The sequence below is a fragment of the Canis lupus genome, chromosome 5, assembly GCF_011100685.1.
Source record: "Canis lupus familiaris isolate Mischka breed German Shepherd chromosome 5, alternate assembly UU_Cfam_GSD_1.0, whole genome shotgun sequence".
In the NCBI taxonomy this organism is placed as follows: domain Eukaryota; kingdom Metazoa; phylum Chordata; class Mammalia; order Carnivora; family Canidae; genus Canis; species Canis lupus.
In genome coordinates this window covers 83,551,033-83,577,556 of record NC_049226.1, presented here as the reverse complement: position 1 = coordinate 83,577,556, position 26,524 = coordinate 83,551,033, and the positions used below count along the sequence as shown (strand labels likewise).

Sequence of the window (26,524 nt, the reverse complement as noted above, 5' to 3'; positions counted from 1 at the left end):
CTCATGAATACTCCCAGGTTCATGCTTCTGGTGCGCAATCCTCCCCAGATGCCAGGTCTATTGAATGAAAAGTATATCTTCCCCCTGGGAAGTGGGTTTCTGCCCATGCCTGGGGCCCCCTAACTGGCCAACACCACTCACTTAAAGTACTGCCTCCCTTACACCTAACGGGAGGCCGTGAACAACAGTAGCTTTCACCTCAGAGGCCTCCTGCCCACAGGAACAGAGCTACCTTTTGGCTGTAGGGCTCACACAAAACAAGATGTGATCTTTTTTGTATTTGATGCCCATAAAATCAAGTCACATTTTAATGGGCCATTTCTATGACACATGTTTTAAGTGTCTGAACATATGCATGGTGGGGGAAGGGCCTAGAAAAATATCAACCAACGATATAATATCGATTATATTGGGAAGGAAATATGATAAAACTAAATCTACCAGGCAGCATGAATAAATAAAATAAAATAAAATAAAATAAAATAAAATAAAATAAAATAAAATAAAATAAAATAAAATAAACAAAAAAAAATATATTCCCATGTGTTTCACATCACATCAAATCTGGATCATGGCCCAGATTATCTGATTAAAGCCTCATGAAACACAAGTGAATTGCTTATTGATTAGAAGCTAAATGATTAAGAGTTTCTTAACCAATCTCTCCATCTCCTCCACCACCCTCACTAACTTGTCCTCCATACCCACCGTCAGTGACATTTTAAAATTATGATCACTCACCTGTTCAAACAACTTCTTTAGTTTGTCAAGACTATATAGTAAAATCCAAATGTCTGAGGCACAGAATTCAAGACCCTACTAATCCAATCCCTCTCCTAGGAAACCCTGCCTTACACCCTCTGCTTCGAGCCCCCCTAAAGATGCCTCTGTGTCCCTGAAAAGCAAGTCCCCTCACCCGGTACCACCTTCTCCATCTTTTCTATTGTTGACCTTCTATCGATCACTCAATCCCAGTATCACCTCATCCCTCATTCTTCTACTATGCCTTTCAGAGTTCCATTTCTGTATCTCTCACATTGTTTTGGAATGACTTGTCCTCTTGTGCTTCCTATTTTTTTCTTTTTTAAATATTTTATTTATTTAATTATTTATTTGAAAGAGAGCATGTGTGGGGGAGAGAGAGAGAGACAGAACATGAGCATGGGAAGAAGTAGACCCCTTGCTGAGCAGGGAGCTCGATGTGGGGCTCCCAGGCCAGGACCCCAGGATCATGATCCAAGCCAAAAGCAGACACTCAACCAACTGTGCCACAAAAGGGCCCCTCCTATTTTTCTCTTATTCCATTTCCCTGACTAGAGCCTGGAGTAAGTGTTGGTAAACACTGGTGGGTGAGTGAGATGGATAGTTGAATAAATAGCAAACAAAAAAGTCCTAGCTAATAAGATAAAGATAGGGATAGAGAAATAGAGAAATGGATGAGTGGATGGGTGGATGGATGGATGGATGAGTAGATAGATGATAGATAGATAGATAGATAGATAGATAGATAGATAGATACAGATAGACAGACAGAATAGATAACACAGATTTCCTAGTCCTCTGCTTCTCCTCTGATCTCCAAATGATTCATATATTCTATTTTCAAGAAAGGAAGAAAAAATGTTATTTTTGTCTCAGGTAAAAATTGGTAGGATTTTTCTGGCAAAAGAAATGGGGCACAGATAGCTGACCTAATTTCTCTCCTCTCAGTGAAACAGACTGTGGCAAATCTCAGCTTGCAGAGAAGCTCCAGAAGACAGAAGAACCTCAAAAGAAGCCAGGCCTCGGCCTCCAGAAACACAAAACAACTTTACAACTGAAGCCAGCATTTCCTCAGAAAAGTCTCTCACACTCCCACATACTGCATTTCAGGGACAAATCCATCAAGAGTCTTTGAATGTTTATTGAGATTCCAGTCAGGCCACACTCACCCCACCACCCCACCCCCGGCTCTGGCCGTGTCCTGCATCGAAGACTGAGCTGTAAACTGAGTTAGTGTCACATATCTGTGGGCCATTCCTTGCCTGCTCCTTCTCAAACATACCCCATAAACTGATATGTTAGTGGCCAAAGGCTATGCAAAATGTCCTCATTGCCACGTTTCCATTCCTACAGGAGACCAATAAAATTACTGATACTGAAAACAGGCTAAGCTGGGACCCAGGTGTTATCATGTGAGCACAATAACACCACAAGGCAGATACTATTATTAGCATCCCCCCATCTTACTGATTATGACACCAAAGCACGAGAGGTTAGGTAACTTGGTCAAGGTCCACAGCTAGTTAGTGGTGAAGCTGGGATGCCAACCCATGCACGCCTGGCCTGCCACTCCCTCTTAAGCACTACACTGAGTAACTAAGGTAGTAAGAATGCATTTTGTCTCGTGGGCCTAAATAAATCTACTTGGATATCCTACGTTTTAGAAATGCAACCCCTGAATTTGTTCATTTTTCCTGACGTGTCCCTGATGCCAAGCCTAGGCAACCAAAGAAGAAAAGTGGGCATCAAAAGGCCTCTGCTGGGTCCTCAGTATTCCCCTCCCCCAACTCACCTCACCTCCCCCCACAAACTGAACCTTCCCTGGAGGAGAAGTATCATTGCCCATCATGGCTAAGAAAATCAAGGTCAAAAATTAAACACAGAGTTACCACAGGACCCAGCAACTGCCCTGCCATGTATCCTCCCAAGAGAGATGAAAACATCTGTGCACAAAAAGTGACACATGAATATTCATAGCAGCATTACTCATAATGGCCAAAGTGGGGAAATAATCCAAATGTCCACCAACTTATAGGTAAACAAAATGTGGTATATCCACGCAGTGGAGCCCTAGCCAGCTCTATCAAGGAATAAAGACAGAAGCATGCTACAACATGGAGGCAATTTGATGTCCTTATGCTAAGGGGAAGAAGTCAGACAACAAAGACCACCTACTGTTTGATCCCTTTGACACAAAAATGTTTAGAATAGGTAAATCCATAGAGACAGGAAGTAGAAGAGTGGTTGCCAGGGACTGGAAGAAAGAAAAATGAGAAGTAACTAATGAGTAGAGTTTCTTTTGGGGGTGATGCAAATGTTCTGGAATTATACAGCGATGGTGCTTATACAATTCTGTCAATTACAGAGTTGAAGGGGATGGATTTTATGGTATGTGAATCACATCTCAATAAAAAAATAAATATTTTTAAAAGATTAGCAAGTGCATAAAAAATGTGAATGCCCTTCAATTGTGAGAGATCCCAAGTGTAAAAACTTAATAGATGCTTTCTTAAACTTGGCGACATTCCTTAAAACGTACATACTATTACCAATAAAGAGTATTAAGGCAAAAAAAAACCTGTTCTAAAGCATTAATAATAAATACATTTCAATCAATCATGCTAGAGGAAAGGCTGAATTATCCCTCTCTCTAGGGAAATTATTATAAATTCTTTGTCATATGAAGAGGCAGTGACAGTATGCAGCCAAAGATGATAGGAGAAAAATATTAGAGACTGTCAAAAAATAATAAAATTATCTTATTTTTCTGAGTTTCTATCATTTTTTTGCATTTTTCAGTTTTTTTAATGAGTGATTTGTTACATCTCTTCTTTTCCTAAATAAAAAACTTAACTTTTATACAAAAAAAGTGGGGGGACTAGAGGTGACGAATACAGTCTCTGGGCTGGGAGTGGCATCACATCCATATGCCTATGGCCATTTCTTTTCTATCTCTTCCTTCTACCAACTGGAGTTGCAAGACCTGCAGCAGGGCCGTGGCCGTCTGTCCCTTTCACCTGTTTTTTTTCCTCCATCAGGGCTCCAGGTTCAGGTGCCACCCCAGACCGACAAGGAATTTCATAATCTCATAACACCCCTTAGCCATCCCTACACATCCCCCCAGCCAGAAATGCTAAAACCATTTCCATTCAACACCTGCCCACCCCTCTTAATATCCCGGACAGTCAGACACAGATAATTATGAAGAGATAGATGTCGGGGGATAAATGTCACTGGTGCCATTAATTCTCCAGGTCACTTTGCAGATTTCCTCTGTTCTGAGATGGATGGTGGGTGCTGTGTTCATAATAATGGCCATCAAACCTTAGCCTTTGCTTAACATTTTGCAATTTATATGAACTTCTTTGATCCCCAGAGCTCCACGAAGTAAGGACAACAGTGTAATTCTAACATGGGTACAGATAAGAAAATCAGACTCTGGCAGGTCAAGTGATGGCCTGGCCAAAGGCTGCTGAGTTTGTATTTTAATGTCTAAAAAGTTATCTCAGTCTCTCTAATATGAATAAATATCTCCCAGGTTTAGGGGATTGGGTTGACTAACAAGAGGTTCTCTTTGAAGGCCTTTTATACATGAAGGGTGAGAGTTGCCTCCAAACACAGTTACTCATCAGGAAAAAGGCCACCTCCTTGCCCTTCGGACAAAAGCAGGTACATGTTTTATATAAAATGGATCTTCAGGGCCCCTGAATCAACAGAGCCCTCTCCTTTAAGAACCGTGAAGTCTATCAAACCTGTCGATGGTCAGCTCTCTTCCCAGACAATAGGGTAAATCAGCCTTCTTCTGCAGCCTCACTCCAAACTGACCTTGACTAGATAAAGAAAGCAAGAGTACCTAAAGAACACCACACAGGGGTGCAGCAACCGATTGACACCTTCCAAGTACCCCAGCCAGTAACCAAGGCAGGCCATCTGGCTCTTTCTCCGGCCCTCCATGAGGAGGGACTCACCACGGGGCCCCGTGTTCCTCTGAGGCTACCACTCTCAAGCACGCCCAAACCTGAGAGGCCTGGCAGGAGGGGGTTAGCTGCAGAGAGGTGAGTACTCAGTCCAGGCCCAGAGCAGCAAGTGGGAGCAAGTGGGTGAGCTCTGAACCTCTGATAAGAAACAGGACAAAGGGATACCATCCCCTAAATGCCATCCTCAGGAATATTTCCCATACAGTCCACCATGCTGATCTTCTCTGGAGCTCATAAATTCTGTATATAAAATGCATCAGGGAAGATTATGGACTTCCAGTTGCTCACACATGAGCTCTTCCTTTCTCTCCCCCCCCCCCCCAACTTTCTATCTATCATCTGCCTTTTCATGCTGCCTCAGAGCCCTGTCTCCACAGGTGTTGAGCATTCAAAGGCGAGACAAACTTGTAGGTGAATCCCATCCCCAACTGAAGTAGGGGCAGAGATGTTGGCATTGCTCCATTTCATCATCCATCCATCCAGCTCTCCCTGCCTCTTTCCATCCATTCATCCACTCGTTTGTTGACCAGTTATCAATAATCCCCCCTCCATGCCAGGGTCGTTGAATTAGATCAGTACCCTTTCCAGAGAACCTGACAGTCTACAGGGAGAGACAAATTCAAGAGCAATACAGAGTGACGAGTACCTCAGCAGGGATACAGAGCAGCATGGAAGGCTCCAGAAAGGAGGTTACAAGGGAGCAGGGCCCTCAGTGGTAAGTAGGAGTTGACCCAGAGGTCAAGGCAATCAAAGGACATTCCAGGGAAAGAAAATAGCAGGTGAAAAGTCAGAATCTGGGACTATCAGGGCCAAATCCAGAATTAACCTTGGGAAGAACTCTCTTTTATTGCTGGTTTGAGATAATATCTAACATAAAGTTTCCCTCATTTTCCAGTCATGGGTCCTGTTTGGGTCAACCTAAAGTTAAAATGGTAATACCAGGAGAAAGAAAAGCCATAGGGAACAACGCCATGAAGGTGGGAATGAGTAAGTCAAGTTCTGGGAATAGTGAACAAGCAAGCCAAGTCGCTTTGGTTAAATCAAACAATCCTTCTAGCCTGTAAAGGAGATGAAACTATGCCAAGCCAGTGGCTTGGCATGGGAGAGACCACGGTGGCAGCCTTTCAAAAATGAAGTGTTACATTGCTGACACATTTTCTCTCTTTCTGGAGGTCATTTAGAAGAAAGGGATACTGTCTTAGTCTGTTTGGGCTGCTATAACAAAATACCTTGGACTGAGTGGCTTATAAACAACAGGAATCTGTTTTGCACAGTTCTGGAGTCTGGAGAATCCAAGATCAAAGTGCCAGCAGATTTGGTGTCTTGAGGATGCCTCCTGGCGCACAGATGGCCATCTTTCTGCTGTGTCCTCACACGGCAGAAGGGGAAAGGGAGCTCAGTCGGGTCTCTTCCATAAAGGGCGCCAATCCCACCCATGAGGGCTCATAATCACCTCCCAACAGCCCCACTGCCAAATACCACTAAATTCAGTTAAGCCTGGAATCAGCAAAAAATAGCCAGGCCCTTGGGTCAGGCAAGGGGGCGATGGGAGAAGCCAACGAACGGCAAGCTTGTCCATTCTCCATCCTCCGAGTCCCAGCCACGGGAGTTTAAGGGTGGTGCCACGGAGTATCTTCTCCCGCAATCCGTAACCAGCAGGCCATTAAGTGCCTGCAGCTGAGGAAGACAGCTGTTGGATAGGATAATATTAATCATAATCGATCATGGCTGATCAGTGCTAAGCACTTCAGATGCGTACTCTCAAATCTCCAGAGCACCCCAGGAGAGTGTGAGAAGCCTCATGATACAGCGATGGAAATTGAGACCTGAGAAGTTGCCTGCCATGGCTCGTGCAGCTTGCGAGGAGCAGACCTGGCATTTAGTCCAGGTCTGCTTTCCCGTGAGAAATCTTTGACTCACCAGTGGGGAGCCCCACTCTTCCGAGGACCTGGACAAAGCAGGCACGTGTGCAGGCCGGCATAACTGCTGTACAGTAAAGACCTGAATGAACTGGCATTGCCCCCCTGAAAGGACAGTCTTCTCCATTTCTGTATCAAAAATAGCATGCCTTGGGGCGCCTCAGTGGCTCTGTCACTTAAGCGTCCAACTGTCTGGCTCGGGTCATGATCTCAGGGTCATGAGCTCAAACCCTCTATCCAGCTCGGCACTGAGTGTGGAGCCTGCTTAGGATTCTCTCTCCCCTTCCCTCTGCCCCACTGCCCCACCAGGTCTCTCTCTCTCTGTCTCTCTCCGTCTCTCTCTCTCTCTCACACACACACACACACACACACACGTGCATGCTCCCCTCTTAAAAAAAAAAAAGTATGCCTTTGTCTTATTGGAGAGATTTGAGAAGCTCCTCATTGAAAGCACCTTGTATTTGTTTCCTAAGGCTGCTGAAACAAAGAACCAAAAACTGGGCTGCTTTAAACAGCAGAAATGTATTATCTCATGGTCCTGGAAGCTAGAAATCTAAAATCACATTGCTGCAGGGCTATCTCTGTGACAATTCTGGGGGTGACCGCCTCCTTGTCTCTTCTAGCTTTCTGCTATTTGCCATCAAGGCTCGGGGTCTCCTGGCTTGTAGATGCAACACCCCCATCACCCAGGGGCCGTCTTCCACCATGTGTCTTCACACCATTTCTCTCTGTTTCTGCATTCAAATTTCCCCTTTGTATGACAGTAGTCATACTGATTGGGATCCACCCTAATCACCTGACTGTACCTTGCTTACCTCTGTAAAGACCCTGTCCCCAACTAAGATGACATTCTGAAGTATTGAGAGCTAGGGCTTCAACACACCTCCTTGCGGAGCATAAATCAACCCATAACTCATGTACCTCAGCCGCTAATCCTCAGAGTTGAACTTTGATTCATTTCCTGCCAGCCACTGGCTCTCCCCTATCCCTGATCTAAGCATAATTATGTCCCCGCATCCCCACAGTGCTGGAGGTCATCTGGATCTACGGTCAGACACCCCATCCCCAGCTCCGACCTTCGCTCCCATCCAAGCTCCATCTCTCCTGAGCTGCCCACAGGATCTCTATGAGGGGCAAAGAGGCTTGCTTTTTTATTTTTTTTCCTGGCAATTCACTAATTTCACTTTTATTTCCACTTGCTCACAGCATCTGGCAGCTCAGTGCTGACAGCCCGGTGCCACTCTGTCATAATCAGCTCTTTGTCTGTGGCTTCCGCTTGGGTGTGTACATGCAGCTGGGGACAGTCAGCTGTTTCCCCAAACACTATTGTATGCTTAGGAAGAAAAACTTAAGTCTTTTTCATTAAGCACCATCCTTCAATATGGAAGCTGAAAGCATATCCACTTTACCTCGCTTCACCCCACAGATGTATCCCTGAGGTAATGACACTATGGTAGAGGCTCTACTATTTTTTCTGAACACTTTCCCACCCACAAGGTCTTGAAGATTAGCAGGAGGGCAGGAATCCCCATGGAGCAAAAGCAATTATGGAGGTCATAAATAACTGTGGTTAAATAACTGGCACATGGTGTCTTGGGCCAGGCCTCATTCTATTTTGTCACAGGACATCAGATGTCACAGGACATCCTTCCTGTCCACAGGCTGATAGAAAGCCCGTTATTTATACAAACACAGAGCAAGGATGACATCTGACTTCCAAGATGGCCCGTGTTCTTTTAGCCCTGCTAAGGTTTCATTTGGAGGAATGCACTACGTTCCATTGTGCCCCCGGGCCTTTGCACTTGCACTTCTGCCACCTGGAATGCTCCTTCTTCCAGTGCTACACCTTCAAGTGTCAGCTCATGAGTCATAGTCTAAAAGAAGCATTCTTCCTTCTTCACTTTATTGAGGAATGATTGACAAATATGATCACATACATTTAAAGTGTAGAATGTCATGATTTGATACACACATACATGAAGAAAAATCACCAAGATCAAGATTATTGACACACCCATGGCCTCACATAGTTTTGTGTATGTGTGGTAAGAATGCTTAATATCTACGCCACCAACTTTCAAGGATGCAGTAGCACATTATCCGTCATGGTCACCATGCTGCGCGTGAGCTCCTCAGAACTTACTCTTCTTCTAACTAAAAATGTGTATACCCTTTAACCTGTGGATGAGTGGATAAAGAAAATGTGGTGTGTGTGTATTACATACAATGGAATATTATTCAGCCATTAAAAAGCCATTTGCAACAACATGGATGAATCTGAAGAGCATTCCACTAACTGAATGAGCCAGACAGAGAAAGATCAATACTGCATGGTATCATTTATATGTGGAATCCCATAAAAAACAAAAACAAGAAACCCATTTCATAGTAGCAGAGAATAGGATGTTGGCTGCCAGGGGCAAGAGGAAGGCAAATGACCTCTATTAAGAGGTCACAGTGTACAAGTTTTCAGTTACCAGAGAAGTTTCCTTGATGTTTCAGGTGGGGTCACCCCTCTCATCGCATCCTCTCATAGAACTCTCCACTGGGCCAATCATTTGTCACAAGTGAAATTGGCTGACTTCTCACGTGATGATATATTTAACAAGATCCTTCCTTGTATGTGCAGGGCAGGAACCAAGAATGCCTTGTTGATTTCTACCCCGCAATTCTGTAACCCCCACTCCTGTGCCTGGCCTGTAGTGAGCTCCATAAATATCTGTCAGATGAATGAATGAAGGCTCTCATCTCCATGAACCGTGCCCGCCAAAAGGGCTACCCCTTCCTTTGCAACACTCCCCGATCCCCAAGCACTTTGTTGATAATCAGAATATAACAAAGGGGGGATCCCTGGGTGGCTCAGCGATTAGCGCCTGCCTTCAGAGCAGGGCGTGATCCTGGGGTCCTGGGATCGAGTCCCACATTGGGCTCCCTGCGTGGAGCCTGCTTTTCCCTCTGCCTCTCTCTCTCTCTCTCTCTCTCTCTCTCTCTCTCTCTCTCTCTCTCCTGTCTCTCATGAATAAATAAATAAAAATTTTTTAAAAAGAATATAACAAAGGTGTCAGGACACTCAGGACAAAAAATTTAAGACGCTCACATGACACATGATCTGTGTACAGAACAAAATGCTGGAAACTGGGACCAGGAGAAAAGTTGGTATCACAAAAGGACTGTAATCTATCACATATTAAATTGCATTATAATCAGTGTTTTATCTGTCTCCTCTTCCAGACCATGAGCTCCTGATGACAGTGACCATGTCTTACTCCTCTGTACTTTCAAGACATAGCATGGGCAGCAAATAATTGTGGGATGAATGGACTGCTGAATGGAGTCCATTAACTCTCAGGAGTTAAAAAAGAAAATACTTTGCAATGCCAGCAAATGTTACCCAATAAATTGGCTTGCTAAGATTGGATTGCTTTATAATATGAACAATTTCTGAAATGAGACACCACTAGAAAACATGTTAGAATGAAGAATTTTCTATTCTGTTTGCCATGAGGACTTTCGCATCACCTTACAAGTTTGGGAGCCCCAAATGCTATTTTCCATTCTGATCAGTCACAAAGCATATCAAGATTTATTAAACCCAGAAACCCCAACCTAAGTAGAAATCTGTACACACACCGCCCCACTCCGGCCAAAACCGCTCATGACATTTAGGAATAAACCCAGTAGCCAGGGCAACTCAGTGGTTTAGCACCACCTTCAGTCCAGGGTGTGATCCCAGAGACCCGGGATTGAGTCCCGCATCAGGCTCCCTGCCTGCTTCTCCCTCTGCCTGTGTCTCTGCCTCTCTCTCTCCTCTCTCTCTCTCTCTCTCTCTCTCTCCATATATATATATATATATATGGATAAATAAATAAATAATCTTTAAAAAAAAAAGTAGCCAAAAAGTAGAGGCAACATGGGGTCTTAGAAAGAGAAGAAACTTGACCTGGCTTTTTCAGAGGTCAAAGTTTCTCATATTTTATTCATCACAGAATCACTTGGTTGGAGAATGAGGAGTATATCGTGAATATCCAGATTGGCTCTCTGTTCTGAGGTGGGGCCTAGGATACTGCATTTGCAACAAGCTCCAATGTTTAGCAGATGCTAATACTGCTGAGTGTGGATCATTCAGCAGAGTTAGTGAAGGATCAAGAATCTAGAATCTAGGGGATCCCTGGGTGGCTCAGCAATTTAGCGCCTGCCTTTGGCTCAGGGCATGATCCTGGAGCCCTGGGATCAAGTCCTACATCAGGCTCCCTGCATGGAGCCTGCTTTTCCCTCTGCCTGTGTCTCTGCCTCTCTCTCTCTCTCTCTCTCTCTCTGTCTCTCATGAATAAATAAATAAAATCTTAAAAAAAAAAAAGAATCTAGAATCTATTGCTTAGCTGCCCTAAATCTCAATTTCCTCCCCTAGAAGATGGTACTGGTAACCTGTCTACTTTGAGAGGTCATTGTAAAGTTGAATTGAGACCAAAGATTAACACCACCCTTGTATCCTCTCCCTCTACTTTGGTGGGTTCATAAATTCTGGAAAGGAATCTTTGGGGGACTCTACTTCCTCACCATTTTATAGAACAGTGAAGTGAATGGAACGAGGCTCTGATGCAGGCAACTGGTCTACCTCCTGGAAGCCCACACTCTGAAGGCAACAAGGAGTCTCCTTTGGGTAAATGGCATCATTTCTATTCAGGGCCTCTCTTAACTATTTTATGTTCGGTAGTAGATGTTGCCTACACTAAAACATGACCAAAAATGTGAATAGATAAGTAAGCCAACAAACTGATAAACAGGCAATCAAACTTAATTTAAAGCTTATTATTTCACATGCATGTCATTCTCTAGCCTGAGACCTTACATCGTATTTTATAATGTATAAACAAGTAAGATTGACATTTCTAAAAGGAAGAAGCTGAGGAAGAGCAAAGCTGGACCTGGTTGTAATTGAGGTTTTAAGAAAACATTAAGCTCCTTGTCTGGACATTTAGGACCATCTATGGTATGATCCCCACCTGATTCTCTGGCCTTCCTTCTCACCACAGGCCCTTCCCACCATGTTTAGTCTATGCTACCCTACTTCCTAGTCCTGAACAATCTGTTCTGTCCCCATTCCACACAGGCCTTTGCTCACTTTGGTCCCACAGCTGAATATTCTTCCCCACGTCCTGCCCAGGATATAACACGTGCCCATCTTCTAAGACTTAGCTCATGTACCATCTCATCAATGAAGTCCTTCCTGAGTCTCCTACAGAAGATGATCTCTCCCTGCTCTGGCCTGACCTACCATATCCGCTACAGCTTGCATTTATTTATAATCTGTTTATACTCTTTCTTGCTCCTAGACTGAGTTCCCTGAAGTAGGCACTGTGTCCTGTAGAGGCCACACCTCTATCTTAGCAGATCTTAGTCTTTGTTGAACAAAAGAATGAATGAATCTTAGTGGCAACACAACATCGATGCTTAACTCTAACACTGCCCTGGTCACACTAAATTGCAACTTTTTGCTTAGATGTTTACTTCCCTATTAGACTGTGAGCTCCTTAAAGATGCTTCTCGGCCCCACATTTTTAGCACCTGTCAATGCTCAATAAATATTTATTTAATGAATGTGGGTTGCTTTGGATTAAAGTCAGACAAGTCTCCTTCAGAATACAAAGGATAAATGCCTGATGATAAAGATTTTAAAGGGCTGTCAAGTTCATGTGTTGATTTATGGAACAAATTAATACGACAGCATCAACACTTACAGCCCTCCCCAATCAGTCTCGGCAATTATGTGTACCCAGGGCAGGGCGCAGCTGTTTGTGAGACGTGACATGAGAAAGGTCTCCCTTGGTTTGCTCAAAGGTCTTCAAGATATTTTTAGTTGACAAACAACCATGTGTCACTCATCAGACATCCCATTAAACCAAATTGTACAACTTGTTAGACAGTTTCCCATATTAGTTGTGAAGGCTCTGTGTGTGATTTCAATCCTGCTGAGTGCTGAGCCCACCCTAAAGCCAGGAATGGGGTGTGTGTGTGTGTGTGTGTGTGTGTGTGTGTGTGTAGAGTGTGTGTACATCTTGAAAAATACTGACCCCATGGCTTTCCTCACCACCTATGGTCTTGTTCCCCCATACCAGTACAATTTTGTACCAATTTTGTACCAATTTCCACAGGGAATTAGCAACATGGGATATAATTAGCTGGCAAATTCTCTATCCTAGAACTCCTAATAATATCTAATGTTATAGGAACTATCAACATTCTTGCCATAAAGTACATCTAGAAGTTTTATCAAGAGAGGTGCACCTGCGTGGCACAGACGGTTGAGCATCTGACTCCTGATTTTGGTTCAGGTCATGATCTCAGGGTCATGGGATAGAGCCCCACATCAGGCTCCATGCTCAGCATGGACTCTATTTGAGATTCATTCTCCCTCTACCTCTGCCCCTCCCCACCTCCCTCTCTTTCTCTAAAGATAAATAATCTTTTTTTAAGTTTTATCAAGAAAGATTATATGACACATATTAAATGTTGAGTTGTATGACGCATACAGACACTGCTAATTCTGAACCACCAGTAATGCCATGGAAACCCCATCTCTAAATACGTGAGGGAGAGCATGGGGGGGCTGGAGGGGCAGAAGGAGAGAGAAGCAGACTCCCTGCTGAGCATTGAACCCAAGGTGGACTCAATCCTAGGACCCTGAGATCATACCTGACCCAAAGGCAGACGCTTAACCAACTGAGCCCCCCCCCCCCCAAAAAAAAAAAAAAAACCAACTGAGCCCCATCCAAGCACCCCAGAGGACCTTTATAAAAAAAAGTTACAGAAAACCCAAGAGCCATTAAAAGGGGAACAGGAATTGACATATCTGTCTTTATAAAAATGTAAAGCTTCTCCAAGTTAAAATAAGTGCAAGATTAAGAGGAAATATTTATAAAATATATAACCAAAAATGGAGAAACATCCTTAATATGTTGAAAGTGCCTACAAATAAACAATAAAAAGATACACATTTGTAAATGAGTCAAATTTTAAGTAGGCAATTCACAAAAGAAGAAATATAAATGGCCTATAGGCTTGTAAAAAAAATTCTCTTTTTTGCCAAATCTCATTATGATAGAGTAAATATGTATCAAAGCAATATTTTCCCTATTGGACTGAAAACAGGTTGGTGCATTCGTGGAAAACCAGTGCTCTCATCCTTTCATGGTAGAAATTGAAACTGATACAACCTTTTTGGAAGGCAGTTATCTAATATTATTAAAAAGCACAGTCCTTAGTCATTCTATTTCTTGGAATTTCCCTTACAAAAATATTTCCTCACATATTCAGACATACACTGCCACATGACTTATACTACTGAAATTTGGGAAGGAAATATATATTTACAGAAATAATATAATAAATATTAAAATATTAAATGATACATATTTATATGAGTGAATTGTGGTAGAAGCATCTCATGGAATATTCTTCACCAGCAGAAAGCATGAGTTGGATTTAAGTAAAAACACTATCAACAGATAGATGCCCATATCATCATGCATACTGACTGACACTTCTGATTTGAAGTCAAGACTGTGGAGTTTGCACATAACTACTTTTAGGTTATATCTGTATCTTTTGTCTTCTACACAAAGAAAAATAATTCTCAAGACCTGAGAGATGATAAAATGGAAGCATCTCATAATCAGTCATTTGCATGATCACACATGACATATGTAACAATTTCAGAACATCAATATCAATACTACCATCACTGATAGGGTTACTGAAAGTTTAAAAGACATTGAGTTTTTGTATTTTATCCCCTCATTCTTCTCCATTTTACAGCTACTCTCTAGATACACTGTCAGAGCATGTAGCTGCTAAAGACTATTCTCTTTCCCATTAATTTTATTTTTTATTTGTTCCACAAATAACTATACCCTTAATGTCTACCAAGGTTTCTTCTGTTAATGGCTTGCTAGTTCCCCGGACAGCCTGAAGCTCATTTGTCAGTAGATTCCTCTTTATGGTCTCAAATGAACTATACTCTGAGTTCTCACCTATGTAACAGTTCATTCTCTTTTAAACCTGAACTTCAGGCTTGATGGACATAAAATCCCTGGCTCACATGTGTTTTCCTCAAGCATACTAAACATGCTGCTCCATTTTCTTCTAGAATGAAGCAGCACTTTCCAAAACTCTGCTGAGGATCTAGTGTTATTTCCTTTTAAAGTTAATAGCTCTCTGGACCTAGCTACCTGAAGGATTTTTCTTTTCTTACAATCCAATAATTTTACTAAAATATGTGTTTGGGTTGGTTGTTTTGTGTCAATATTCTCAGGAACAGGGTGTGCTCTTTCAATATGTAGTTTGAAGTCATAGCTTATAGTTTATATAATTGGATTATATTTGGGGTATTTGTTCTGTTTTCTTGTTTTGTTTTGCTTTGGTTTCCAGCTTCAGAGCCTCCTATTGTCCCTATGTTGGATTGTCTTTGCTTATCTTCAAATATGTCTCCTCCTGAAACCTTTTTATTTTTCTGTTTTCACTTGTCTTTGATTTTTAATTTCTTTCTCCTTTTCACTCTTCTATTTCTATTAAGATATTTATGGTGTTTACATTTTCTTCTGCTCCTTACAGTTTAGTCTTTAAAAAAAAAAGATTTATTTATTTATTCATGAGCAACACAGACTGATAGAGAGAGGTAGAGACACAGGCAGAGGGAGAAGCAGGCTCCTCACAGGGAGCCAGATGTGGGACTTGATCCCAGATCCTGGGATCATGACCTGAGTCAAAGGCAGATGCTTAACCGCTGAGCCACCCAGGCATCCCACAGTTTAGTCTTTATTTCTTTTTATTTCTCATCCTTTCTTGAGTCCCATCACTGTGTCTCTGGGTTTTTCTAATTATGATGTATAGAATTCTCTCCTAGCCTGTAGCATAATGTCTTTTATCCCTCTGAAATACAAAGTGATGTTTCTCTTCTGTTTTGTGGTATGTCTCTTTATTACACATAAATATCATCCTCCTCCTTATTCTCTTGTTTTCTTACAACAACTTTGTATTGGATATTGTCTTGATTCTTTTTGTGGCCCATTCTTATGTGACAGTAACCTTTCTAAACTTTTAGGAGCCATTGTTCACAAGTTAGAAACATTAACTTCATAGGGGTCCTTCTTCTATTGTTTTTGCTGTGTTTACGGCTTGCTTTTTGACACTCCTGGCCCTGTTCTCTCCCACTGCTCTTACTTGGGCTTTCTCTTCCTTTGTCTCTACTGTCCTGGTTCTGCTCAATTTTGATTCCACAATCAACACTTTCTCATGGGCACAGGCCCTCTTTTGGAGAAGTTTTAAGAGGAGTAGCAATCTAATCCCTGTTCCTTCCCTTGCCCACTCTATTGGATTGAGCAAAATCTCTGCACTTCAGCTGGGTTCTCAAATATACCTGCCATGCTCTCCAGTAAATGTGGGGGGAAGGGAAAGTGACCTAGAGCCTCTTGAGGTTTTAGCTATGTTTGGTTTTATTTCCCCCTAACAGTATCATCTATGTGTATAATCTCTGGTGTTGTTCTGAGTCCCAAGATTTGCCTGGCAGCTGCTGGGAAGGGTCAGGAGTGAGGCTATGAAGACATAGGGAAAACTGCAGGACCACCAGAATCTTACTCACTCTGCAGTTCATGACTTAAGGCATCCCTTGTTAAGGTGCAGACAGCTGGTAGAGAACTTGGTTTGCAGATTCTGAAGACAACTGCATTTAACAGGAAACACCTCCAGCAGTTCCTGGATCCATCAACCAAATAAGTGACTTTGTAATGGTGGAGTCTTAGGCAGTATGGCAGGCAGATGAAGAGATGGTTGCCATCTCTGTCATCTTCTGACCCTCACTGACTAAAGCCCAGGTTCCCAAGCCAGAGAGTGGTGGGGCTTGGTCTGGGCAGTAATTTCAGCAGAAAGAGGGTGGAGGTTGCATGTGGGGAGCAGTTTCCTTGGATGACTTGGGTGGGCATGAACCCAGAATCCTCAAGTGCTGAGACAAGCAGACATCACTGACCTTCTAGAACAGGACAAAGTCCCCTTGAAGATGGAAAAATTTGGAAAATGTCATAAAGTAAAACCAGAATCCAGTGCAGGGAGCCACTTGTACTCTTTTCTGTAACTTAGTGCAAATGCCTAAGAGGTAGGAGATTGGCCGGCAGAGAACAGGCAAAGGCCTTGCTCCCAGGTGTGACAGACTCACAGGCACCAGAATTACCTTCCTGGAGTGCAGTGGGGTAGGAGAGAAGATTGGGAGTGGAGACCCTGGGGAAGGGGACCCAGAAGGTAGCATAACGTCACAGGGACACCCTGAGCATTTTCCACCTGCCTAAACAGCTACACCTCTAGTATCCTAATGAGCATCCTTAATGATGTCACCCTCATTTTTAAGTCGAAGAAATAAAGACACAAAGAAGCCAAGCGACCTGCCAAGAACCACATGACAACAACACACTTGGTTCCAAATTCTAATCCAAGTTGTCCTCCTAGCCCAGAGGCTTCACTCTTCACCACTGGGCTTTGGTTAACTTCCAGCTCTATCATCACGTGGCTGTATGACCTTGTTCTGACTGCTTAGCTCCTCTGCCCCTCAATGTCTTCATCTCAGAAATGGAGAACATTCACAGAATTATTTCAGAAATTAGATGATTCATCCACATCCCCTATGTGTCATCTCTAGCATGGTGGCTGGGGCACGGAAAGCCCTCAGCCTGAATGTGCCCACTTCTGTCCATCGTCAGCTGCCATGCGTGCATCATCTTTCAAGGAACCATTAATATGCTGCCATTTCCATCTTATCTCCTTCATCCTCTTCATTAAATCTATAGAAACTGTCTCAAAGAGTTATACGGCATCCATGGAAAATACATGGGGAAAGATTACAGTTTCGTCAATGAATTCCAATGATTTCCCTCCGTGACAGTTCAGAGTGGGCAAGAAATTTGCTTTTCCTAGAGAGTCAAATGACATTTAGAGAATTATGTTTTCTGTCTTATTGCAGGGAGATAATCCATCTAACCCTTAAACATCTGACAATCACTAAACCTCAGGAAGAGACCAAGTGAAAGGTAAACCCTTCAGAACAGCCCCCAAGGACCGGTCTAGAAATCACACTCGAGACCAACTATATTGTGGAAGGGAAGGGCTGTATTGTAGGAGAGGCCCAGGAGGACAGTCAGCCTCGATTTCAAGAGGCTTTCAGTGATGTTCTAATCCATTCAGTACACTCCATAGTTAGGGAACTAGAGACCCAGGGAGAGGAAGTAACTTGTCCAATGAATTGCTATGCCTGAAACTTGTACCCAGGTCTCCTGCCTCCTAGTCTGAGGCTCATCTTGGCACATTCAGCAGCCTGTCCTTTCGGAACTGGCATTGCCCCAAAATCATAAACAAGTTATGGCTCCACCACTTAACGGGGGAAGGAGGGAGCCCTTAGTAGATGAGTTAGCCTTCATGTCCTGATGCATGAAAATAGGAACGGGACTAAAATCAGCCTCATGGACTAAAAGAGGTAAGGATGTGAACAGCCTGCCAGACAGACACAGAGGAAAGACCAGGTGAAGAGGTGGCCCTTCTAAGCCCTTAGAAGAAACCAACCCTGCAGATACCTTCATCTTGTCTCCAGAATTGTGAGACAACACCTTTCTCTTATTAAAGCCACTCGGTACCATGCTTGTTACTGCTTGTCTGTGGTTATCTCTAGGTTTGCAAGCACCAAAATTGTCCCCAGGGTACCCCTGATTTCCAGATACGCTCTCTGCCCCCATTATGCAGCAACAACCCCACCTCCCTGCCGTAACCAGGAGCTCCCCTGCCAGGATAACTCCCTTCTCTGGCAGCTAATGTACCACTATGACCAGGCAAAGGCTGTCCCTTTAGGGGAGCCCTTACTGTGCCCCCGGGAACCCAGCCCTGGGGTCCAGCAGAGCAGGAAGTTATAGGGATGGAAAACACAAAAGCCCCAGATGGGCCCCCAGGGGTGATGGGGAAAGAATCCACTCCTGCTTCCACCTCCTGGCCCCAGGTAAAGATGCCACCTCATCCCATGCTGGGGCTTGGCCACCTTCTACTTGCAAGTGGACCCCACAGGCTTGGTGTCAGTGACTGAGAGCAGTTCCTGGATCTATCAGCCTCCACCTTCTGCTCACATGCTATGGGCCGGATTCGGGGAGGGAGTCAACAGCCTGAGCTGCCATCTGATTCAAAGCAGTATTGGGCATCGTAAATAAAACACAGGCCGAGAATACATGTGTGGTGGAGCAGTAGATGTCTGGTGACAGACCAGGGTGCCTCACAGAGAGCACAGCCCCCACCCCATCCCCAGACAGCTCTGACTCCCCCCTGGCCTGGCTCTACCATCTACCTCCTCCCTGAGGCCGACTAGACCTGGAAACCGGATATTGCCAGCCAGTCACACACTGGTTCCAAGAGTACCACACAGTTATCCAGGACTTACTCTTCTGTCCAAAGTCATTCATGCAAATTCTCTGTTTTGTCTGTGTGAGCCCCCCTCCCCGCCCACCTCTGCTGTAGGCGAGGAAACAGTGACTGGAGAGAAGAGGTCACTTGCCCTCAGTGGGGGACCTGAAATCGGAATGAAAGCCATTTCCTCAGAGCCCCTGCTCCTCACATGAAAACGGGTATCCAAGAGGAGGTGGCCCTCAGAGAGAGGGGGGACCAAGCCACGCTTCCACACTCTTTGTACAAAGAAAGGTGAGATGCACGGGCTACAATGACAGCTAGCCCCCCGCCCCTCCCCGCGCTGGGTCCCCTTCCTCTTTCGCTGTACCCATCACCATCCTACCTGTTATTTCCAGCAAAACATATGTTCCATTTGCCCTGAACAATTAAATTGATCCCAAAACACTTCCCACCCTGCAGAAGAACCCCTCCCTGAGAAATCAGCTTGATGAAATCGGGTGCTGAAGTTCTGCTGGGAGAGGCCGCCCAACTCCCCACAAATGTTCTGTCTTTCAGCGCATAAAGTCAAAAGTAGCTTTCAGGAGACGGTGTTTACTCCAAAGCGGGAACTAAACATTTGTCCCCCCCCCCCTTTTTTTATATATATCTTTGAGGCAGTAACACCTGTGAAGGCAACTGGGATGGCATTTACAATTATAAGCAGGTCGATGTCATTTCATCCACTGAGGTATCACATCAGGGATTGGAAAGGGCTGTTTCGGGGGTGACAGGATGTCACACGGCCCCATCGCGTTCCCCAGCCATTGGGTGGTGGGGCTGCGGGAGCTCTTTGAGAACACGGGCGTTCCTTCAGCACAATGTGTGACCTCTGCTCCGCCTCTGAGCAGATGAAAGGATAGAAGAGCTTCTGGTCGATGCTGACATTCTCCCTTATTTAATGGCTTCCATAGAACCCATTGCCTAACTGTCTTATGACCAAAATGAAAGAGAAACAGGGCCTTGAGAGATGCTTAGACGTGTCAGGTAGAGAGCTGGGATCCTGGGGCTGCGTTGTAATTAGGTCCTCGTGCATTCTGCGGCACCAAGGGTTCCAGGTCTAGGGACACTGACAGAGAAGGGGTAGGTGGGGTAGCCTACAACTGCCCCAACTGGTTCCCAGACTTGAAAGCTAGCTGGGAAGGAGAGAACACAATGAAGCAAGATGCTGGGCACAGCCCCGGGGACTGAGCACAGGTGGAGGACCGGCTGAGAAATGGTGCGATGAGGGGAGCTGGGCTTTGGGTAACTGGCAGGTCTGCACGGAGGCCCCCTCTGCCCCTCACTGGCTGTGTGACCTTGGGCCGGTTACTTTTCCTCTCTGAGCTTCAGCTTCCTCCTGTAAACTGGGGATAGGATTACCTACCTCCCAGGATCTGTGAGTGCCTCAGATCAGGTTCCCCAGAAGAAGGCCATGAGATGAGGATGTGGAGCAGTGATTTTGTGGGAAATGTCTGCAGGAAGAAGCAAGAGAGAGGGAAAGGAGAATCAAAAAGAAAGATGGAGCGAGGATGCCATAGCAAGGTCTTTGCTACTTGAAGCGTGGCCCGTGGGCCTACAGCAACAACCATACCTGGAATTTGTTAGAAATGCAGAATTTTGAGGTCCACTCCAGACCTACTAAGCCAGAATCTGCAGTTTTAACGAGATCCTGCAGAGAAGTGGAAAAGCACTGGGAGAGAACCAGACTCAGAGATGCTCCATCAGGGAAGACCAGTCCTCGATGAAAGGTGCCCTGCAGCTCGGCAGGGAGGGCGGGGGCCATGCCGGGACCTGATGGCGGCTTCGGCTCACCGCCCGCCCAGGCACCCCCTCAGGACTGAGCCGCAGGTGCTGGCCGGCGGAGGTGAAGGCAGAGGAGCAAGCCCAGAGAAACGGAGCCAACGACACCCGCCCCGGGGTGACCACTACAGACCTCGATGACTCCCTTAGGACTGCACTTCGCATCGAGTCCCTGCCCCTTCCCCCCTCCTCTCAGGCCATGAGCACCCAGGGATTCAGACAACGCCCTGCTGAGCACCCGCTTGTCCTGGCTTCATTCCTGTGGAGCAAAGGCAGGTAACTGGGCTTGGCAGGTGAAGAGGCGGGGATCTCCCTTTGAGGATCATGCATCTGGTTTGGGGACCTATCACCCTCCTCAGCAGCCTCTGCTGATGTCACCCGGCCTTCACCCCACCCTTGATGGAAGTACAGTCCCGGGAGCTTGGAGCACAGGCACCCTTCGGCTGCTTCCAGCAGGTGGCACTGCTCTGGTCGCAGGGCCAGGAGCAGACACCTGCTTCTCCCTCTCACCTGGCATGCTCGGCCTCTTGCCCTCACCCCTACCTCAGTCTCCCCATCTTTCACACCACACTCCCCCAGATGTGGAGGCTTGCTCTGAGGCTCAGCCTACCAGCTCAGGACCAAAGTAAGGCCTGCCTGCTTCTCCTCAGCATCCCTTGCCCACTCGGGCTTGGATCCTGTTCTCCACACCCGCGAGCTGGTCAGAGCTTTCCTCCACAGCACTGACCCCTTGGACATGACCTGAAATACCCTGCTGCCTGCCCTACCCCCGCCCAGCAGACACTGATGTGACGCTCCATGAGCATGACCCTGGCCATAATAACCCTTTCTTCTACCCGAGAGAAAGCTGACCAGTAGGTTGCTTCCCCAGCCTCAACCCCTTCTGGACGTGGCTCCCTGTCCCTCCGAAGTCTCGGGGGCCTGTGAAAGTCCAAAGCAACAGGCAGTGCTGGCTGATGGGTGTGGGGCTGACCTGTCTGGTCACACGAGGCCCTGCACTTTGGGTTTAATGCTCTGCTGTTGCCATCTTGCAATCCTTAATTTTTGTAGGGGTTTTCCCCATTTTCATTTTGCACTGGGCCCCCCAAATTAGGCAGCCAATTCTGATAACACATCATACCTCGTCAGACATTTGCCCCAGCGATCTAATGGACATGCTGCCCCTTACCCAAAGCAGTAGGGCGGTGAGCATTGTGTCTCCACACTCCATGCTCTTTCCGCCCTACCTCCTCTCCTCTCCTCTCCCACCACTCCTCACCCTTCCTGATCCTTCCCCAAGAGCCTACTAGTTGGCCCCTCAGCTAGGACAGCAAGATTGTCGTGGGTCGAGCGGCACACAATGGGTAGAAGAATCCATTCTGGTCCCATTAATCTCCATCTAGAACCCCATGTGTCAGAACAACTCCTTGGGATGTGAGTTTATACGTTTCATCCCCCAGGTCTCCCCTTCGCTACTCCCATTTGAATAGATGGCACTGGATTTTCATTCCAAAGCCAAAGATGAGGATTGGAGAGAATTAAAAAGAGAACTAGGGAACAGAGGCAGGGAGGCCTGTGTCAAGCCCTCGGCCCCCTCCGTGTGCCTGAGATTTATGCACACTGCACCCAGGCCCCATCAATCAGGCTCTGAATCCGGGGCCCTGTCAGCCACCCAGAAAGGAAATCTTGAGTGACCTGAGATTCTGGGCCAACATTTACAGCTGTGCTATTGCAGCCCAGAGATGGAATTCCCGGCCTTGGCTGTACATGAGCATCACCCGGGAGCTTTTAAATATCCACTACCACCAGATACCCTGATTCTCTTGGGTGGGACCCAGGGATGGGGGAGCCTGAAAAGCCCCCCACATAACACTCCCGTGTAGCCGAAGTTGAACGGGGCTGGGCCAGGAGCTGCACTGGAGGCATCCTGAGGCTAGGCCCTCACCCCTCTCTCTGCCCAGTACAAGTGGATCTGCTTAGCAGCACCTAGCAGCCAGGCCCCATCCACACCGGGTCAGAGGCGATCCAAACCCACCCAAAGTCAGCAGACCAAGGAACAGCCAGGGCTCTGGATGTTCTCATGCAGCTCCTCTGTTCTGGTCACACTGCCTCTGCTGGGATCCTGAGTTTCAGCCCCTGCTCTGCCCCAACTCTGGTCACTTGGATCCCCTGCTCTGTGCACTTCCTTCTGGAGGAGCCACTGAGTGTGGATGGAAGAACCTAGAAGGTTGGGTCAGAAGCCCTGGATTCAAGTTCCTAGCTCTGCCACTTACCATGGACACTCAATAATGGGTAAGAAGATGGCATGAGGCAGCAGCTGCTTGTGTCTGAGCAGGGTGGTCCCATGTGGTCCTGGTGAGACCACAGGTCAGTGAGCCCCTTTTCCAGGAGGAAGGTGGGCCCTTGACCCAAATGAAGCCAATCAGACTCACCTTCCCAGAAATGTATATCCTGAGCAAAATGACCCAATAATTTAAGAAAAATCGGTTTGCTCGTTCCTCCCAGCAGAGGTCTGCTAGCTAAATCCTGGGATATCAGGATGCCTGGGTGGCTCAGGTCTGAGTGGTTGAGCGTCTGCCTTTGGCTCAGGGCCTGATTCCAGGGTCCCGGGATCCAGTCCCACACTGGGTTCCCCATGGGGAGCCTGCTTCTCCCTCTGCCTGTGTCTCTGCCTCTCATGAATGAATGAATAAATAAATCTTTAAAAATACATGAATAAATAAATAAAAATAAATCCCGTGATACTATGGCTCCTGTCCTTTCAGGGAAGTTTCTCAAGCAGGGTGGCTATCATCAAATAACATCAAGTGAACATACGACTAGAGACAACAAGTGCTGGCAAGGATGTGGAGAAGAGAATCCTTGTGCATGGGCGGGAGGAATGTAAACTGGCGCAGTAACTGTGAAATACAGTATGGAGGCTCCTCAAAAAATTGAAAATAGGGGCAGCCCGGTTGGCTCAGCAGTTTAACGCTGCCTTCAGCCCAGGGTGTGATCCTGGAGACCTGGGATCGAGTCCCGCGTCGAGCTCCCTGCGTGGGGCCTGCTTCTCCCTCTGCCTTTGTCTCTGCCTCTCTCTGTCTCTGTCTCTCATGAATAAATAAATAAAATCTTTAAAAAAATTGAAAATAGAACTACCCTCCGATTAAGCAATTCCACTTGTGGGAATATACCCAAAGGAAATGAAATCAGGATCTCAAAGAGATATGTGTACTGCTATGTTTGTTGCAGACTCAGTCCCAATAGCCAAGGTATGGAAACAGCCTAAGTGTCCACCTACAGATGAATGGATACACACACACACACACAAACATACCCTGAAATATTATCCAGTCATGAGGAAGAAGGAAATCCTGCCATTTGCAACAACACGGAGGAAACTCGAGGGCATTATGCTAGGTGAAGTCAGAGAAAGACCTACGGTGTGACACCACTTACACATGGAATCTAAAACCACAAAACACATAGAAACAGGGGAGGATGGTGGTTGCCAGGTGCTGGGGAAGGGGGAAAAGGGAGAGAGAGTAAAAGGGTACAAACTTTCAGCTATAGGATGAATAAGGGCTGGGGATCTAACGTACGACATGGTGATTCAAGTCAACAATATTATATTATAGACTTGAAAGTCACTAAGAGAATAGATCTTAAAGTGTTCTCGCCACTAAAAAGAAACAGTAATTTTGAGAAGTGATGGAGGTATTAACTAACCCTGGTAATCATTTTTGCAACACGTATGTGTGTGTCAAATCACCACCTTGCACACCTTAAACTTACACAATGTTATATGTCAGTTATAGCTCAATAAAGCAGAAAAAATAAATAAAACTAAGACAATAGTAAAAAAAAGATAATAGAGGTACCACAAAGCTAGAGATCGTCCTTTTTTTTTTTTTAAGGAGTATCTGTGACAATTGTATATAATTTTCAAGGTTAATGGCATCTTGATTCACAATAATGAAAGTCTTGTTTATCTACATATTAGTGTCCTGAAGCTAGCTTAATTTACATAATCATAAATTGCATTTCAACTGTCCTCATCAGCTTGTTCCCTATTTGATGAAAATGTAAACAGTAATTTTATTTGGGCTCAATTGCATATAGACTGCATTTATGCAGCCTCAGAAAACAGCATTTTAATCTAACCAGCAAGTTGGGCTCATTACCAAAAAAAAAAAAAAAAAAAAGAATATTGGTTAAAACACCAAGTCAGTTCCCCAAATGTCTTTGAAGGCTCCAGTCATTGTATTATTACCCAGTTGGTTTTAACTGTATTTGCCCAAAGCTGGGAAAAGCTGAGACTTCACAATGAAAATGTCCTTTAGAGTCCAAGCTACAAGCAGCCAGTGGACGCCAGGATTCCAAGACGGCTGGTGGAGGGAGGCCACGAGCGTGCAGGGGCCCCTCTCTAACCGATACACCGGGTACCGACGGCGACCAAGAGCTGGGAAGGAAACTCCTCTGACAGGAGACAGGGTGACCCAGGATAAAGGGGCCAGCTCACCCAGATGAGAGCCCAGGCCTGGCCCCACCCAGAAGCAGGCTCCATGCGGGGGGCCCGACGGGAGACCCGATCCCAGGATCCTGGGATCACGGCCTGGACCGAAGGCAGCCGCTCACCACTGAGCACTCAGGTGTCCCTGGGGAGTCTTTTTTATAAGGACACTTATAAAAAAAAAAGGACACTAATCCCATTCATGAGAGCACCACCCTTATGACATCATCACCAGTCACAGTGCAAGTTGGGAGGGACAGGCACAGAGTCTCAAAAGATCACCAGGAATGTCAAGTTCAGGTCCAGGGAACCAAAGGGCAAAGCAATGTGGGGGGTTGGCCGGGGGTGGTGGTGGAGCAGGACTCCCCGGGACAGCACCCATCACCCTGGCCACCGCGCCGCAGTCCCTACAGCTCCCACCGCGGCTGCGGCCACGGCCGCTCTCTGCAAGATGCGACAAAAGCTTAAGGGAGAAGGGCACGCGTCACAGCACCTTCACAGCCCACTTGGCTCACGCCAGCTCCAGACTCCAGCAAGCAGGACATGTTTCCTGCTCATCGAGGTGCTGGCTCACAGCCGCGTCCGGCCCACTGGCGCTCACAGGCCGACGAACCCACAGCTGGGGGCAGACTCTGCAGCTGGAGAAAACGGTCAGATGCTTGCCAGGTACGCGAAGTAGACGCTCTTCTCTGCTGTGGACCAGCCTTTGTTCCCGAGGCCCAGGGGACAAAACAGGAGATTTCTCTAAACCCGGAGTGGCCAAAGTGGGGAGAGGGATGCTCCTGCTTATGGGAACTCGGAGCAGCCACGCCCTTTAGAGAAGATGCTCCCACGCTGCGGCCTCGGTGGCCCGGAGACCAGACGGGGCAGGCGGGTGCAACACAACCAGTTTCCAGGATGGAGTAACCCTGCAGGCCCGCACACCCTGCGCCTCTCCGCACACGTGTCACATCGCTGGCGCGACATCTCTCATCTTGCACAGTGCCTTCGCGACGTCTGGCACACCTGGGGCAGCCCTGCCTTGTGAGCGCGCTGCAAGCAGGCTTTCTCAAACATGCATCTCCCGGGGAGCCTGTAAAGCCACCGAGGCCGGGCCCCAATCCAAGACCCTCTGAATCTCTTTTTTAGCTAACAAGCAGCGCAGATGGCCC

The 26,524-nt window shown here is 46.1% G+C and overlaps 1 long non-coding RNA gene across 2 annotated transcripts in view; it reads right to left on the bottom strand.

Moving 5' to 3' along the window:
- The window catches only part of LOC119871971, a 53,085-nt gene extending 27,660 nt beyond the window's left edge, over window positions 1-25,425 (bottom strand). For both annotated transcript variants that reach the window (XR_005360234.1, XR_005360235.1), the window contains exons 1-2: window positions 25,383-25,425; window positions 20,487-20,574 (exon numbers count right to left, since the gene is read on the bottom strand). This is a non-coding gene — a long non-coding RNA (uncharacterized LOC119871971). The remainder of the gene's footprint in view (window positions 1-20,486; window positions 20,575-25,382) is intronic.
- Window positions 25,426-26,524: the final 1,099 nt, after the last annotated feature.